The 14,431-nt window shown below is 35.9% G+C and overlaps 1 long non-coding RNA gene across 1 annotated transcript; it reads left to right on the top strand.

The window, feature by feature from the left end:
- The first annotated feature begins 13,472 nt into the window (after positions 1-13,472).
- On the top strand, positions 13,473-14,199 carry LOC149229174 (uncharacterized). The gene is made up of 2 exons (XR_016247276.1): positions 13,473-13,702; positions 13,791-14,199. It is a non-coding gene; the product is annotated as an uncharacterized LOC149229174 (long non-coding RNA).
- The last annotated feature ends 232 nt before the right edge of the window (positions 14,200-14,431 follow it).

The following is a 14,431-nucleotide window of genomic DNA, read 5'->3' as shown; positions in this document are numbered from 1 at the left end:
TATCATCATAGGATAACTGATAGATATATCCCCTAGACAACATGTTGAGGATGTCCAACATTTCCTCCCTGATCCCTCCGAGAAAAACTAGTTTGAGTGGTTCAGGATCAAGGGTGAAACTGACCCTCCTATAACTGAGATGAAATCTCTCCTCATAGTCTTCTAAGGATTCATCAAGTCCAAGAGTCATTCTAAATATTTCTTCCTTGTTTTCTTTATACCTACACTAGTCCCTGTACTTGTTATTAAAGGTTTGTTGTATTTGGGCCCAGGTATTGATGCTACCGCCAAGCAGACCCATAAACTAGCGCAAGGATGCATCCTTAAGGGTAGAGGGTTATAAATTCAGCTTATGGTCATCATAGGCATATTCGTAGGTCTAAAAAACAACAACAAATTCCAACATGAAGGTATCAGGATCCTCAACGGTTAGGCCATGGAAGTGAGGAAGTACAATATGGATTATATTATTCATTCTAGCCTCCCCGTTAGTCTCATTGATAAGAAAAAACTCATTGTTCTTGTTTTCAACCATAGTTTTGGTAGGTGAAGTGGGTTCTTATTCTTCCTCAATAGGTTCTTCAAAAATTTCAGGTTGCTCACCTAGAGGGTCTTTTAACTCCCCTATAGTCAGAGAGGGACGATGACAGTCACCGAAGAAGAGTGAAGGTTGACTACTTAAGGGTGTGGGCGTTTTTGGTAAGACTTTTCCTTTAGTATCTATACTCATACAAGGCATGAAAGAAAAAATTTCTCTTTTTCTTTTATGTTACTTCTTCAAAATTGTATGCAAAATAGAAAACAATGCTTACAAAAAAACAATATCTACCTAGACACCTCCTCGGCAACGACGCGAAACAATGGTGAGCCCTGGTATTGCACCAAAAGTGTTGCAACTCCCAAGGGTTCCTCAACACTATTTATCAACCCAGAGTTCATACAAACTTCAATGTGATAGTGCTATATGCACAGTAGATGGGATTCTATTCATGCCACCCTCAACTAGGACATCTGATCAATAGTTCTACAAGACCATTCCTCCTACTAAATTAGAATGGAAGCTAGCTAATGATAATGAAATTTAGAAGCTACCTCTAAATATCAAAAGGAAAATTCTATTAACTTCAACTTGCAAAATGTTATTGAAACAATTCATGGAAAGGCAAGAGCTAAACTACTTGCAGAAAGGAAACTACATTATCTTGCAATCATCCATCTAGTTATCATATACACTTGCAGAAAGGAAGCCAATCTCTCTTACATAACCTACCAAACTATAATTCAATATTATATGTACCATCTAACTAGATCACACTTTCATGTAAATCAATATTCCATTTGTGCCAAATCTGTGATAAGAAAACTAACACTATTCTATTTTTGCAGTGAAGGAAAAGGAGGGTTTGGAGTGGCCTAGGAGTTTCCCTTGATCATGAAATCATAGTTGGGCGTCAAAATCCTTCAAAAATAAGTCCAAGTTGCAGTAAGGATAAAAAATTGTGAAGAAAGAGGTTGCTACAAGTGTGCTACAGGAGGCTAGTACAGGTGCCCTGTATTTCTATAGGAGGGCCTATAATTCTATAGGAGGGATAACGAGAAGGTTTAGGAGGTGAAAATGATGGTTTAAGGGTATGGAAAAGGTGGATGGAGTTTGAGGTAAATGAGTGAGGGGTGGCTAAATCCCCTAGCCAATATCAGAGCCTTTTGAAGGCTTGTTTTGCACTAGGAGGGATGCTCTCAAAGACCCTAAGAGAATGATCTCATGAAACAAAATATTTGGGATAGATTTTGGGGTTCACAAGAGAAGGTGAGGGAGTCCAAGATGGAGGTGGTGAAGGTGAATTTTCATGCAGATCCAAACAACCATGTAATCATCACATGCATACACCCATTTATCATTGACAAAAATGAAACAACTAGTAGTGGAAAAGATGAGTTGAATTTAAATGCTATCTATTCTATGCCAGAATTATGATCTACTCAATAAACCAACTCATAAGATACAACAAGCACATGCAAAATAAGATGAATAACACAAATATTATTCCAAGACATCATAAAAATAATAATTTTGGACTGTGATTATAAATCCTTCTATTCATGCTCCCATGAGAGAGGTGAGGTAGAGGATGCAATCACATACTTTGATGGATTATTCTCTACTAAAATGCAAGAAACTAAGAAACGCTTTAAAACTAAAAGAGATACAAATACACAATAGAGACCTAAACCACTAGGTTGGGCCCAAACCCAAAATCCTCATCCCTCTAGAATTAACTCAGTGATGAATCAATAAGCAACTTCTCACTACCATTGAATCAATGTGTAATACATCAAATAACAATCAAATTAACAGTGCCAATTTCTTGAGCTCAATAACTACCTTGCTGAAAACAAAAATCAAATCCTAATGAGGTATTTTACATGCTTATTTATACAAGAGGGTAGCTACTAACAACTCCCTAGAAAATAGAAATATTTGTCTCCTACAACTAGAGAATGGTGGATCTTGTTCCTCATTGCTTTCATTTGTGTGGCTGCCAATGACCTCGAGATGATGAGAGAGAGTGTGTTGTGATCTTGGGCTCATTGAGGGAGTTAAAGAGGTGGGCAATCCCCTAGATTCTCTCCTTGTTGTCTACTCCGAGCCCCTGCATAGAAGTCATCTCAAAAATTGCTCCATTTCATGGAATTAAGCCATATTAGGCCACATGATATGACAAGCATCTTTTATTTTTCTCACTAATCATATTATAACAAAAAATGTAAATAAATGTGAGAAAGAGATAGTTGTAAAGTTGGAGGATGGAATCATGGCCCTTATAATGTACCTATTGATGAGCCTCATCACCTGACCTGGTGGATAAGTGTGGTTTGAATAAATAAGTGCATGCAGAAAATTGGTTAGTGCAATTGGATACAGGTACAAAAAAGAGAGTTCGTCATTGGGTAAGAGATTGTGCATTTGAGTTGAATGGTATGCCTACTTAAACACATTTGAATGTGCTTCTATTGGGATCACATAATATGCTTTTGGGTATGGATTGGTGGTATATTAATAGGACCAAGATGGATTGTTATGACAAGGATATTGAATGCTTGGATGACAATGGAGAACATAGAATTTCGCAGGGTAAGAAGAAAACTACATCAATCAAAATGGTTACATCTATGCAGGCAGAGTGTAGTCGCAGGAAAGAGCGTGTTATTTGTAGTGCATATTTATAGTGATAAAGGTAAGGATGTTAAGGATGCAAAGGTGTTGATAAGGTACCTGGTTTTACAACAGTTTTAGGATGTATTTCCCGCAGAGATTTCAGAGTTGTTGCATCATAGAGAGGTGGAATTTTCCATAGAGTTGGTACCAGGAGAAGCACCAACATCAAAGGCACCATATAGGATGAGCACACCAGATTTGGTTGAATTAAAGTTACAGTTGAAAGAAATGCTTGACAAGGGATACATCAAACCAATTTTATCACCTTAGGGTGCCCCATTTTTGTTCGTGAAGAAGAAGGATGGTACTCTCAGGTTGTGTATTGGATACAGGAAGTTGAACAAGGTGTCGATCAAGAACAAGTAATTGTTGCCGAGGATTTATGACTTGTTTGATTAGTTGAAGGGAGAAGCTGTGTTCTCAAAGATTGATTTGAGATGAGGATACCATCAAGTAAGCATTAAAGAAGAGGACATCTACAACACTGCTTTTCGGACTAGGTATGGGAATTATGAGTTTGTTGTAGTTCCATTTGGTTTGACTAATGCTCCAGCAACTTTTATGTGCTTGATGAATAGTGTGTTGCGTCCTTATCTTGACAAGTTTTTTATTTTGTTGATTGATGATATATTGATATATTCTAAGAATGAGGAAGAGTATGTCCAACACTTATTAGCAGTATTGAGATTTATAAGAGAGCATTAGTTGTATGCCAAGATTAGTAAATATAGTTTCTTTTAGATAGAGGTACATTACTTGGAACATGTTGTCTCCTTGGAAGACATAATAATGGACCCATAAAAGATAAGGGCTATAGTGGAATGTGCAACTCCTAGGAATGTGGATGAGGTAAGGTCATCCATGGGGTTAGCAAGCTACTGTGGGAGGTTAAATAGGAAATTCTCACACATTTCATATCCTATTACATCATGGAAAAGAAAAGGTAAGAATTTTGAATGGACTAAGGAATGTGAAACCAGTTTTGAGCAGTTGAAGTAGTTGTTAACAAATGCTCCAATTCTTAAAATTCCAAATCTAGATAAAGACTTAGTAATGTGTACAAATTCTTGCAAGAGAGGACTTAGTGAACTCCTTATACAAGAGGGACAAGTGGTATGTTATGAATCAAGGAAACTGAATGAGCATGAGAAGAATTATGTTACAAATGATCTTGATCTAGCATCAATCATCCATGTTTTGAATATATAGAGGCACCACCTACTTAGGAGGAGGTTTGTATTGATGAGAGATCATAGTGGATTGAGATACTTGTTTGGCCAACCAAATTGGTATGCAAAGCAAGCTAGATGGTTGGCCACAATCAGTGAGTTTGATTTCAAGATCAAGTACATTAAGAGAAAATAGAATAGGGTTGCAAATGCTCTTACCAGGTACATACATGTAAATCACATAGAAGTTGTGAGTCATTATGGGACAGATTTACATGATCAGATATTATAGGAAGGACAATAGGATGACAAGTACATGGAGCTTAGGCACATGTTACAACAGGTTATAGGTGAACAGGATGTTGATCATCATATTATAACAAATGGTTGATCAGATTTATGGACATGATCTATGTTCTACACAATAATAAGCTCAAGAAGCTTATCCTAAAATAATTTCATGTTAAACCGTATTTAGGTCACCCAAGATATCATAAGGATTGAAAATGGTGAAGAAGTTCTACTATTGACCAAATTTGAATAATGAAGTGAAAAAGTTTGTGGCTAGGTGCTTGTATTATCAACAGGTAAAAGCAAAGTGCAAGCATCTAGGTGGATTACTACATCCGATTCTAATTCCAGAGTGGAAATGGGAGGTCATTTACATGGATTTCTTTAGAGGTTTACCGAGGACATATAGAAAGCATAATTCCATCATGGTTGTGGTGGACAGGTTGATAAAGGTACCACACTTCATTCGAGTGGAGTCTATGTATTTAGCCAGTGATGTAGCATAGGTATTCATCAGAGATTTAGTGAGGTTGCATGGTGTTCCGAAGAAGATTATGTCAGACAAGGATGCCAAGTTCACTTCCAGATTTTGGAAAGAGTTGTTTACAAGTTTGGGTATAGAGTTGGACTTAAGCACAACTTCTCATCTGTAGAAAAATAGAAAGAAGGAGAGAGTCAATAGGATTCTGGAAGACATATTGAGAATGTACGCCATGCATCAACAATGAAAGTGGGAAGAGTATCTTCCATTGGTAGAGTTTGCTTACAACAATGGGTATCAAGAGTCACTAAGGATGAGTCTATCTGAGGTACTGTATGGGTGAAGTTGTAATACTCCCATAAGTTGGAGTGATCTAGTGAATAGGGTGTTGATAGGACTAGAAATGTTGGCCGAGATGGAATAGGAAATGCAGGTTATCAAGAAGAACCTAAAGGTATCAAAGGATAGGTAGAAGAGCTATACAGATCAACACAAGTTGTTTAAGGAGTTTCAGGTTGGGGAACAAGTGTACTTGTGCATCAAGCCCAAGAAGAGGTCATTGAGGATTGGGTTATGTGCGAAGCTGGAACCTTGATATTGCAGGCCTTTCGATATCCTCAACAGGATTGGACTAGTGGCCTATAGAGTTGCACTACCTCCAAAAATGAAAGTACATGATGTTTTCCATGTTTCATTGCTTAAAATATATGTAAAGGATGTTGATCATGTTATTAATTGTTCTGTATTGCAGATGGATCCAGAAGAATAATTCCATATGGAACCTTAGTGTATTTTGCAGAGAAAGATGCTCATGCTCCAAAACCAAACAATCAAGCAGGTTAAAGAGTAGTGGAAGCACTTTGGACCCTGTAAAGATACATGGGATATGGCTTATCAGATGCGGGCTATGTATCCTTCTCTATTCGGTGGTTGAGAGGATGTCTTTTGATACGTGTTTTTGCATGGTGCTTTGGTATATGTATATATGTATATGGACGTAAATACTTCCATGAGTTGTGTTATAAAGCTCCAATAAGTAGTATGGTTGTCATATTGTTATGTTTGTCATGTTGGTTTTCTTTTCAACTGGTTGATCATTGTAAATATTGCATCAAGCTAAGTTATATATCTCCATGAGCAGTATGTTTTTCTTTTCAGTGGTCTTTTTGGTTTTAGGTGTCATTGAACACCGAGGACAGTGTTCCCCTAAGGGAGAGGGGTCTGTAATAACCCCGGGTTAAAAATCCATGTAATAAAGTTCATAAAGGTAAAAAATAAGACCAAGGTCATGGGGCGCTTATTCCAAGATGAACATGGGGAAAACATCCTAGTGGGGCAAAGTGGCATTAATCGGAATTTTATTTATGAAAATAAATGAAATATGAAGAAAAGGAAGGTGGAAGGTAACAGGTTGCATGTGAGGAGGAAAATGAAGGAAAATAATGGAAAATGAAGAAAATAGAGGCCTCACTAATAAAAAGGATTTTAAGGATCAATTCACAACCTTTTCTTAGTTTAACCTTTTGTTAGTTCAGTATTAGAGCTCTCTCTCTCTTCACTCCCTCTCATACTCTTGCACAATTAGAGTATTCTTGGAGCACTCTAGCATTGGAAGAAGCAAGAAAAGGGAAGGATAAGAAAGAAAAAGGGAAGCAAAGGTCAAGTAAGGAAGAGCAGGATCAAGCAGCTATAACGAGATCACTTACAGGTATCGAGTTGCACGTATGATTTCCTTTCTAGTTTCGACATGCTTGTGTGTACTTGATTCTCTTGTTGTCATTAGCATGGGTCTTACTAGGTGTGACAGTGGATTTCAACCTCGCCTTTCCATTTCTAGATAGCCATGATGCAATGGGATTCTTTTACTTGGTTGAGATGGATTTCCTGATGGTTTTGAATCTGAGTGGGGTGGTCTCAAGAAAAATCACAAGGCCTAGGAATCCCTTGACCAGTAATGGTGGGATACACAATACAACTTGGTTGTGAATACCCTCGTTAAGCCTAGGAATCTCATGACTAATAATGGCAGGATACACAGTAAATCTTAGAGGTGTATACCCTCATCGGTCCTAGGAATCCCTTGACCAGTAATGGTGGGATACACGATAAATCCTAAAGGGTGGAGAAATCTGAAGGCATCTATGGTTGTTTACGGCCTAGTGATCCCTTGACTGATGCGTGGTGGGATTGCGATAAATCATGTATTGTATGTTTATTGTTTGGGCCTAGGAATCCCTTGGTGAGATACAAGGAAAAGCCTCTGGAAGCCTTAATTGGTTCTGTTATGAGTCCCACATTCGTACTTAGAATATGGCATGGGGGTGATTGGATGAAATAAAGATTTGGATTAGCCCAATCTATGGTCAGGTGGTACGTGGAAGTCCCTAACTTGGTTGCATTTTGAATATGTTAATAAGAACTATTTTCCTCTTGTGTATTATGTGTAAATATGTTTGTTATTATGTGATGATAATGGTTGTTATATCATTGTTATTTTGTTGGTTATAAGCATGGTTTTATGATATATCTCAGTCATGTCTCTCATCATGTTTTGATTAGTAAATGAAATGTTAATGAATGAATGACCTAATATATGATAATGTAGCTATTATGAGAGGGTGTTAGACCTTCTTGACAAATCACCGATAAGTATGAAGTGCCTATACTCAAATGTGTTTATATAACCTATAGATTACATGTTCATGATGTGTTTGACAAAATGTATGTCATGGACAGGACTTGTCAGGTCATATCCTTATTTAAGTTTTGCATTAGAGGCCTTGTCATCATGTTATTTATAATTTCTGGAAGTTTCATGAAGTTTTGGGCAGAGACCTGAGTCGTGGCCCTAAAAGGGTGGCTCATAATCTGTGGTTGTTGGTACAAAATTGTCTGTAAGAGGCCACAATCAAATGGAGGCCTAGCTATGGGAGTGACTGGAGGTTCTCATTCACATGGAGGGGTTTTCATGTGAGTGACTTGGGGTCTAGCTAAGTCAAGAAGCAAGCTCTCTCAGGGGTTGGACACCTGGAGTGGTTGGTTGGCTCCTAAAGGTTCTGAATATCCTAAGGAAGGTTAGTTTGGTTTTGGTTTGTCGATTCCACTTCCTTAATTGTAATTGGGGAGTTGAATCATATCATAGTAACTCTTCATCACATGTTTACCCCAGTGGACTAGTTAGCTTGGGTAAATGTGGGAGGTGGGTGTTACACACTCCACCTATCATCAGGGACCATAAATATTTTTAAAGATGTGTAAAACAAGTCTTAATTATCACTTATATTAAAAACACCAGGTAGCCATTAAGGAAATCAAAGGTGACAAGTTGAAGGATCAAATATAACAAATAATTTATTAAGCACATATATTAAGAATAAAAGGTACAAGTCAAAGGTTCAAATAAAATGATTAATTAATTAGGCATAAATATTAAGAATTCATGGAATGATAAAGATAAAATAAAGAAAAAAAATGGGAGGGGGGGGCTGGTGGTGGGGAGTAAGTAAGAGTAAATAAGTGTGTGTGTGTGTGTGTGTGTGCGTATGTGTGTGAAAATGAATCAAATATGAAGGTAAAAGACGAAAAGAGCTTGAAAATCAGAACCAAAGGTGAGCAAAGGAGAAAAATTTGTTGACTCAGTTGATGGATGACTGGTTTCCAGGAATGACTTAGTTTATATCCATATTTTCTATTGAATTTTCTAGGGTGCTTCTCAATCTTGAGAGCTTCCTTGATGATTCGAGAGTTATAAGAAGGAACAAAATCTAAGATTTCGAAATAATAAAAGAAGATGAGATGTTGGGAATTGAAGGAGCGTTTTGCAATGGAAAAATTTTATAATTGGTGATGGCTAGTATCAATAATTTTATCCTTGAGACATGCTTTGAAGGGGCAACTAATTTCCCCATTGTAATACCTCCTATAGGAACAAGTGATTTGGTAGACTCCTGAATCAAGCATGGGGTCACATTTGCCTTTAGCTAACCTAAATACCTTCTTAAGAGTTTTATGGGGCTTAAATATGGTTTTTATGTTCCTTTTGTCCAAAATCATGGAAACGTAATATGTTGTTCCTTTCTTGTAAGGGACAGAGGCCAAGACTGAGGGATAAGAGGAACTAGAATAGTTGGCTTTAGGGTTAGAGGTAGATGGAAATGCTTTATTAACTTGGAAGGAGGTGTAACTATTGGCTTTAAATGACTATATTTTGTGGGATTTTCTTTGGATAGGGATTGAGGGGAGGAGATTTTAATGGCTTAGGAGATGAGAGTTCTAAGGAAAACTAACTTTTGGGAAGGGTGGTGGTGAGAAAGGGCATGAATATAATAGTCAATGTGGGTATTTTTTCTGTAAATTTGATGGGTAAGAGAGACATTTAGAAGAAAAAAATTTAACATCTATGAATTATTAGATGATAATTAAAAATAATATAACATAGATAAAGCATATAAGATAGACATTGTTGATTACTAATATTAGAAGATAAAAATAAAATTGCGATGATTTATCTAATATTATCAAGTGATAAACTTTAATAAAAAAATTAGATTTTGGCATTACATTTTTATTTTTAAGTGAAAAAAACCACCTTCCTCTAGGAACATATGCCATCTTGGTTGGATTATATGTTGAATCAAGGTGTGATGCTAGTTGTTAAAGGTTTAATCAAGGCTTATTGATGGTGGTTGATATCTCAATGACATAAAATGAAAAGGCCATGATGACCTATTTAAAATTTTTTTATAAATACATAAAACTTGATCAATATCTAAACTCGTGATCAAGGTATAAATCTTAATTAAAGGTTTAGTTAACACTTGTCTAGAGCTCAATCAAAGAATTGTTAATTTTCAAAAAGTAATTTAAATGAGAGCTTGTTTAACCACTTGATCAAGGTCTAAAACTCTCCACTAAGAACTTTAAAAAAAAACTCCATCGAGTGTTTGCAAGGACTATTTTTGCATGCCACCTTGCCAGAAGTTGCAACCAAGCTTCGTGGATTAACTTTTTATAGTAGCTTAAGCAATTCTAGGAAGCATTTTAGTGTTCATGTTAATTTTTTTGTACTTGTGGATTAAGTCCTTCGTCATAGCTATACACTCAATTAGTAGAAACCTAGCCTCTAAGAGAAGGATTGCATAGGGAACAATATTTTTCTTCTAAAACTATTAAACTATAAGATACTCATGTATTTTCTCAATTATTCTCCTAGTTTCTCTATAATTGTTGCAATTATAGTCTTCACAACCATATAACATAAATAGCATAACAAGCATATTGAAGAAAAATTTCCTTTCTTGAGAACCATAAATTTCCATTATTAAAGTTGTTATCAAGACCAAAACCAAAGTAGACTTTTGATCATCCACTAATCCTTCTTTAAATACACTAGTTCTAGTTCAACATTGATGAAAAAACCTAGATGTTTGTATGAAAGAACTTCCTCCATGATGTTAGTCCCATACATGAAATACATGTAGGTAATTTTCCTATATTTTATGATCCCTGCCATTGTCCTATTAGTATATACTAACTTTCTAAAGTTTACACAAAAAACTTTAAAACTCTAAGTTACTTGTAAGTTTATAGGGGTTCTTTCCAAAAAAAGGTATCATTTAGATAAAGAATACTGATGGAATTATAGTGAAATTAGTGTCAACACATTCAACTTACTTGAGATATGCATTAGCTAATTTACCGATATAAATTCCCAAAAAAGAAGGGGACAAAGTATATTTTTATTAACCCGTAGATACTACAATTTATTTCATATTACCAACCTTCATAATTCTTGAATTTATTATAACTTTATTATAATAACCTTGAAGCCAAAATGAGCATTTAGAATTTGGTTATTTCTAAATTTAATGTCAAATGTTGTAACAAAATCAATAAAATAACAAAGAAGATTGATTTTATTACCTCTATACTCCTCTATGGAAATCCTAATAATAATAAGCTACTCTAAAATTGAATTATGACATTGAAAATAGAGAAACCCTTTAACTTTGTATTCAAAATTTTCTAACCAAAACTAATTCGCTTTTTCAAAATAATTATATATAAATGAATGAAAAAAGGAATAGTCATTTCTTATAAGTAGAAGGGATATTTTATTAGGTTTATTTTAAAAACAAAAATCAAAATTTTAGTATAAAATTTATACAAATATTTTATTACTAAACTCAAAATATTATAAATATATAAAATAAAATTTTGTATTGTAAATGACTTGGTAAAGTATGTCCCCTCGGATGGGGTGGTAGAGAAGAGATGGTTGGGGGCATCTGACAACTTCCCAAACAAGCATCACAGTTGGTGGGTGTGGCATAATGTTCTTGTCCTTCATTAAAGATCCACTCACCTCACCATTATGGTGCCACTCAGCTAAAAGCGTGTGGAGTTTGATAACTTTAGGTGGATCTTAATGATCAAATTACTAGTCATCAATTCCAAGTTGAATGGAAATGAGAAGATCTGGGAGGTTTCATGCATTTGCATGAGTGAGGTTAATTGTGCAGCCAACCATTTGTACCCTGCATGCACAAACATTAAAGCATTGTGCAAAAAAATTTGATTACCCAAGCTAGGTAGCACTTGCATCTTCCATCTATGGATCAAAGACAAGCACTCATGGGGTAGGTTTCCACTTGCAGCTCTCAGGATTCAAAAGGAAGGTCTCAACTATAAAAATTCACATTCGGCTTCACTTACTTTAGGTTTAACTGTTTATATTTTATGTTTTTCGAAGTTATCCTTCTATTTATGGTTTTACTTACAAGTTTTTCCTCTCCCTTCAACATTATCCTCTTTGTTGTCCCATTCCAATTCTCGCTTTGATACCTCACGCCCTCACACTTTTTTTTAGTTATTTCTACTCTAAGACCTTCAACACTTCTTTCTTTTGTTGGTCTTGGAAAACGCCAGTCTAATTGGGTTTCTTTGGATTGTTTTCTAAGCTCCTCCTTGCTCTTCCTTTCTTGTACTTTCATTATACCTGCTTCTTCTAGTTCCTTAGTTTTGGATCTTAATCAACACATCATTATGCCATGAAAATGAGCTAGAGTGCAAGCACGAGAACCTTACTATAGAGAAATAGGAAGATCTCGGAACTAACACAGAACAACAACCACAATGAGCATATGTAGGGAAAACACACCAACATTGATCCATCAGGCAATTGAGCAAGTGGAACGAGAGGTTGTTGAAGAAAGAGGTTTCTTGTCAAATATAGAAGTTGTTGGAGAATCCACTCACTAGATTCAAGATGTGGAACACACCCAAGGAAGACTCAATCACTACACTCATGCAATTGATATTTATTGGCATCTCAAAATGGCCATGGGATGAGTGCTAGTGGACTAGAAAGTAGGAAGGGTGGAAATGTTGCTCATATTGGAGAAAATTCAGCTTCTTTCCCAAGGACTTGATCAAATAGAGCGAATTGAGTCACACCTAGGCATTTCTCTAGATGCAAGCAAGGAATTGATCATTGTTCACGAACCAGAATCTCCCAAATATATATATATTTCTAATTTTAACTTGCTAACTGTTATGACTAGTCTAAAATCATAGAATATTATTTTTTAGCTTACAACTCTATTTGAACTCCAAATATTTTGGATGTTGAAATTGTTACTAATTCAATTTTCAAAGTAAACCAAAATAAGCTATAATGTTTATTTTTATCAAAATTTATTGAAATAGCACAACTTTACTTCAGTGGGAAAAAAAAAAGAAGAAGAAAAGATTATGTAAAAATTATAAAATCTTTAATTAAATCATGCTTAAAAGTACGTATATCTCTTCTCCATATATCCACCCAATTTTCTTAATAATATAAAATATGTCATCTCCATTCAAAAATGAAAATTTAGTTCATGAAGAGCATAGTTAACTATTAACATTTTAATGAGGAGGCTGACATTTAATTCTTCAAATACCAAAAATACTCATCCACGTAAGAACCATTATCCAAAGCATTTAGTATCACCTTTAATCCTGAAGCTGGACACGAAAGTCTTCTTCACCATGATTAATCCTAGAAATTTGAGCTACGAATCATAATCAACACAATCAAAACGTGTGAGATAGCAACTTCCACAAAAGGCCACGACAGCGTCCAATACACCCCAAAGATTTTCTCTACGGAATTCTTCTGGTAAGCTGACGAGGGGAACTCCGACACGGCTCTGCTACTTCAAAATCAAACTTGGTATCTGATAAGCCAGGTGCCTTACAATATGAGCACGTTCTTCTCGCTAAAAATGGGTTTTGGATATACGTAATTTCTTAGGATTCGAACAAATCCCTACCAAACTCTATCCAAATTTAACTGGAAATAGACCCAAAAATTTGCTGGAAGTCCTCCCCGCATTTCCCTCCCTGTTTTTGGAAAGCTGCATGTCCGCTGAAGATGATTATTTTCTCTTGACTGTTATTTGGGAGCAAAAATTTCACATGGGAGATTCTTCAAAGGAGAAGCTGGCAGGGTCCGAGTAGATGTTCCATGTGCCTCAATGACACTGAAACAAATTTGCATATGTTCTTTCAGTGCCCCTCATCCCTTTATATTTGGTATGATTTGTCTTTATATTTTGGTTTCCCTTACAACATATTTTCTTCTGTTCAGGAAGGTTTTATATGGTGGAGTAGACAGTCCTCATCTTGGAGATAGTTGTTCATTATTGCATGTTGGTACTTGTGGAACTGGAGGAACGCACACATTTTCCAAGACTCTAAGGAACCTCTCCATGCTATTCTTCAGCGTATATTGGCTTGCCATGATTCCTTTCATCAGAATGCCTCTCTGCCAAACATGTCTGCTATATGATGCTGCGGGGTTTTGCTCCTGCAAGAGGTTTTATCCTTTTGCTCCTGCAAGAGGTTTTATCCTTCCAGATCGTCAGTATCATGTCTTTTGGATCCTCTTTTCCAAGGCCAGGCCTATCTGCCCCTTCTTCTTTATATGTTTTTGCATGTATCTGTACATGGAACTGTCACGTCAAGTGTTGACATGTCTCTGTCGAGCTTTTTGAACATCTGGTTTTGTAGATGTGTAGTATATGTTATTTCTCTCATTTCAGAGTTGTTTAGATCTGGTCTATCTGACATCTATTTTTTGCTAAGGATGATAGGCTTATATCACCTCAATGGACTATCTGTATGCTTTTTCTGAAAGAGAGACTAGGCATTTATATGCCTCATCCTCGAATATGTATTGATAATCTTTATATACTCTTAATATAAAGCTATGTTGGTTTTTTTTCTCTG

The sequence above is a fragment of the Pinus tabuliformis genome, chromosome J, assembly GCF_031772625.1.
Source record: "Pinus tabuliformis cultivar Carrire ecotype Pingquan chromosome J, CPIR1, whole genome shotgun sequence".
In the NCBI taxonomy this organism is placed as follows: domain Eukaryota; kingdom Viridiplantae; phylum Streptophyta; class Pinopsida; order Pinales; family Pinaceae; genus Pinus; species Pinus tabuliformis.
The sequence above is the reverse complement of the archived record's forward strand: the minus strand, read 5'-3'. Positions and strand labels throughout refer to the sequence as shown.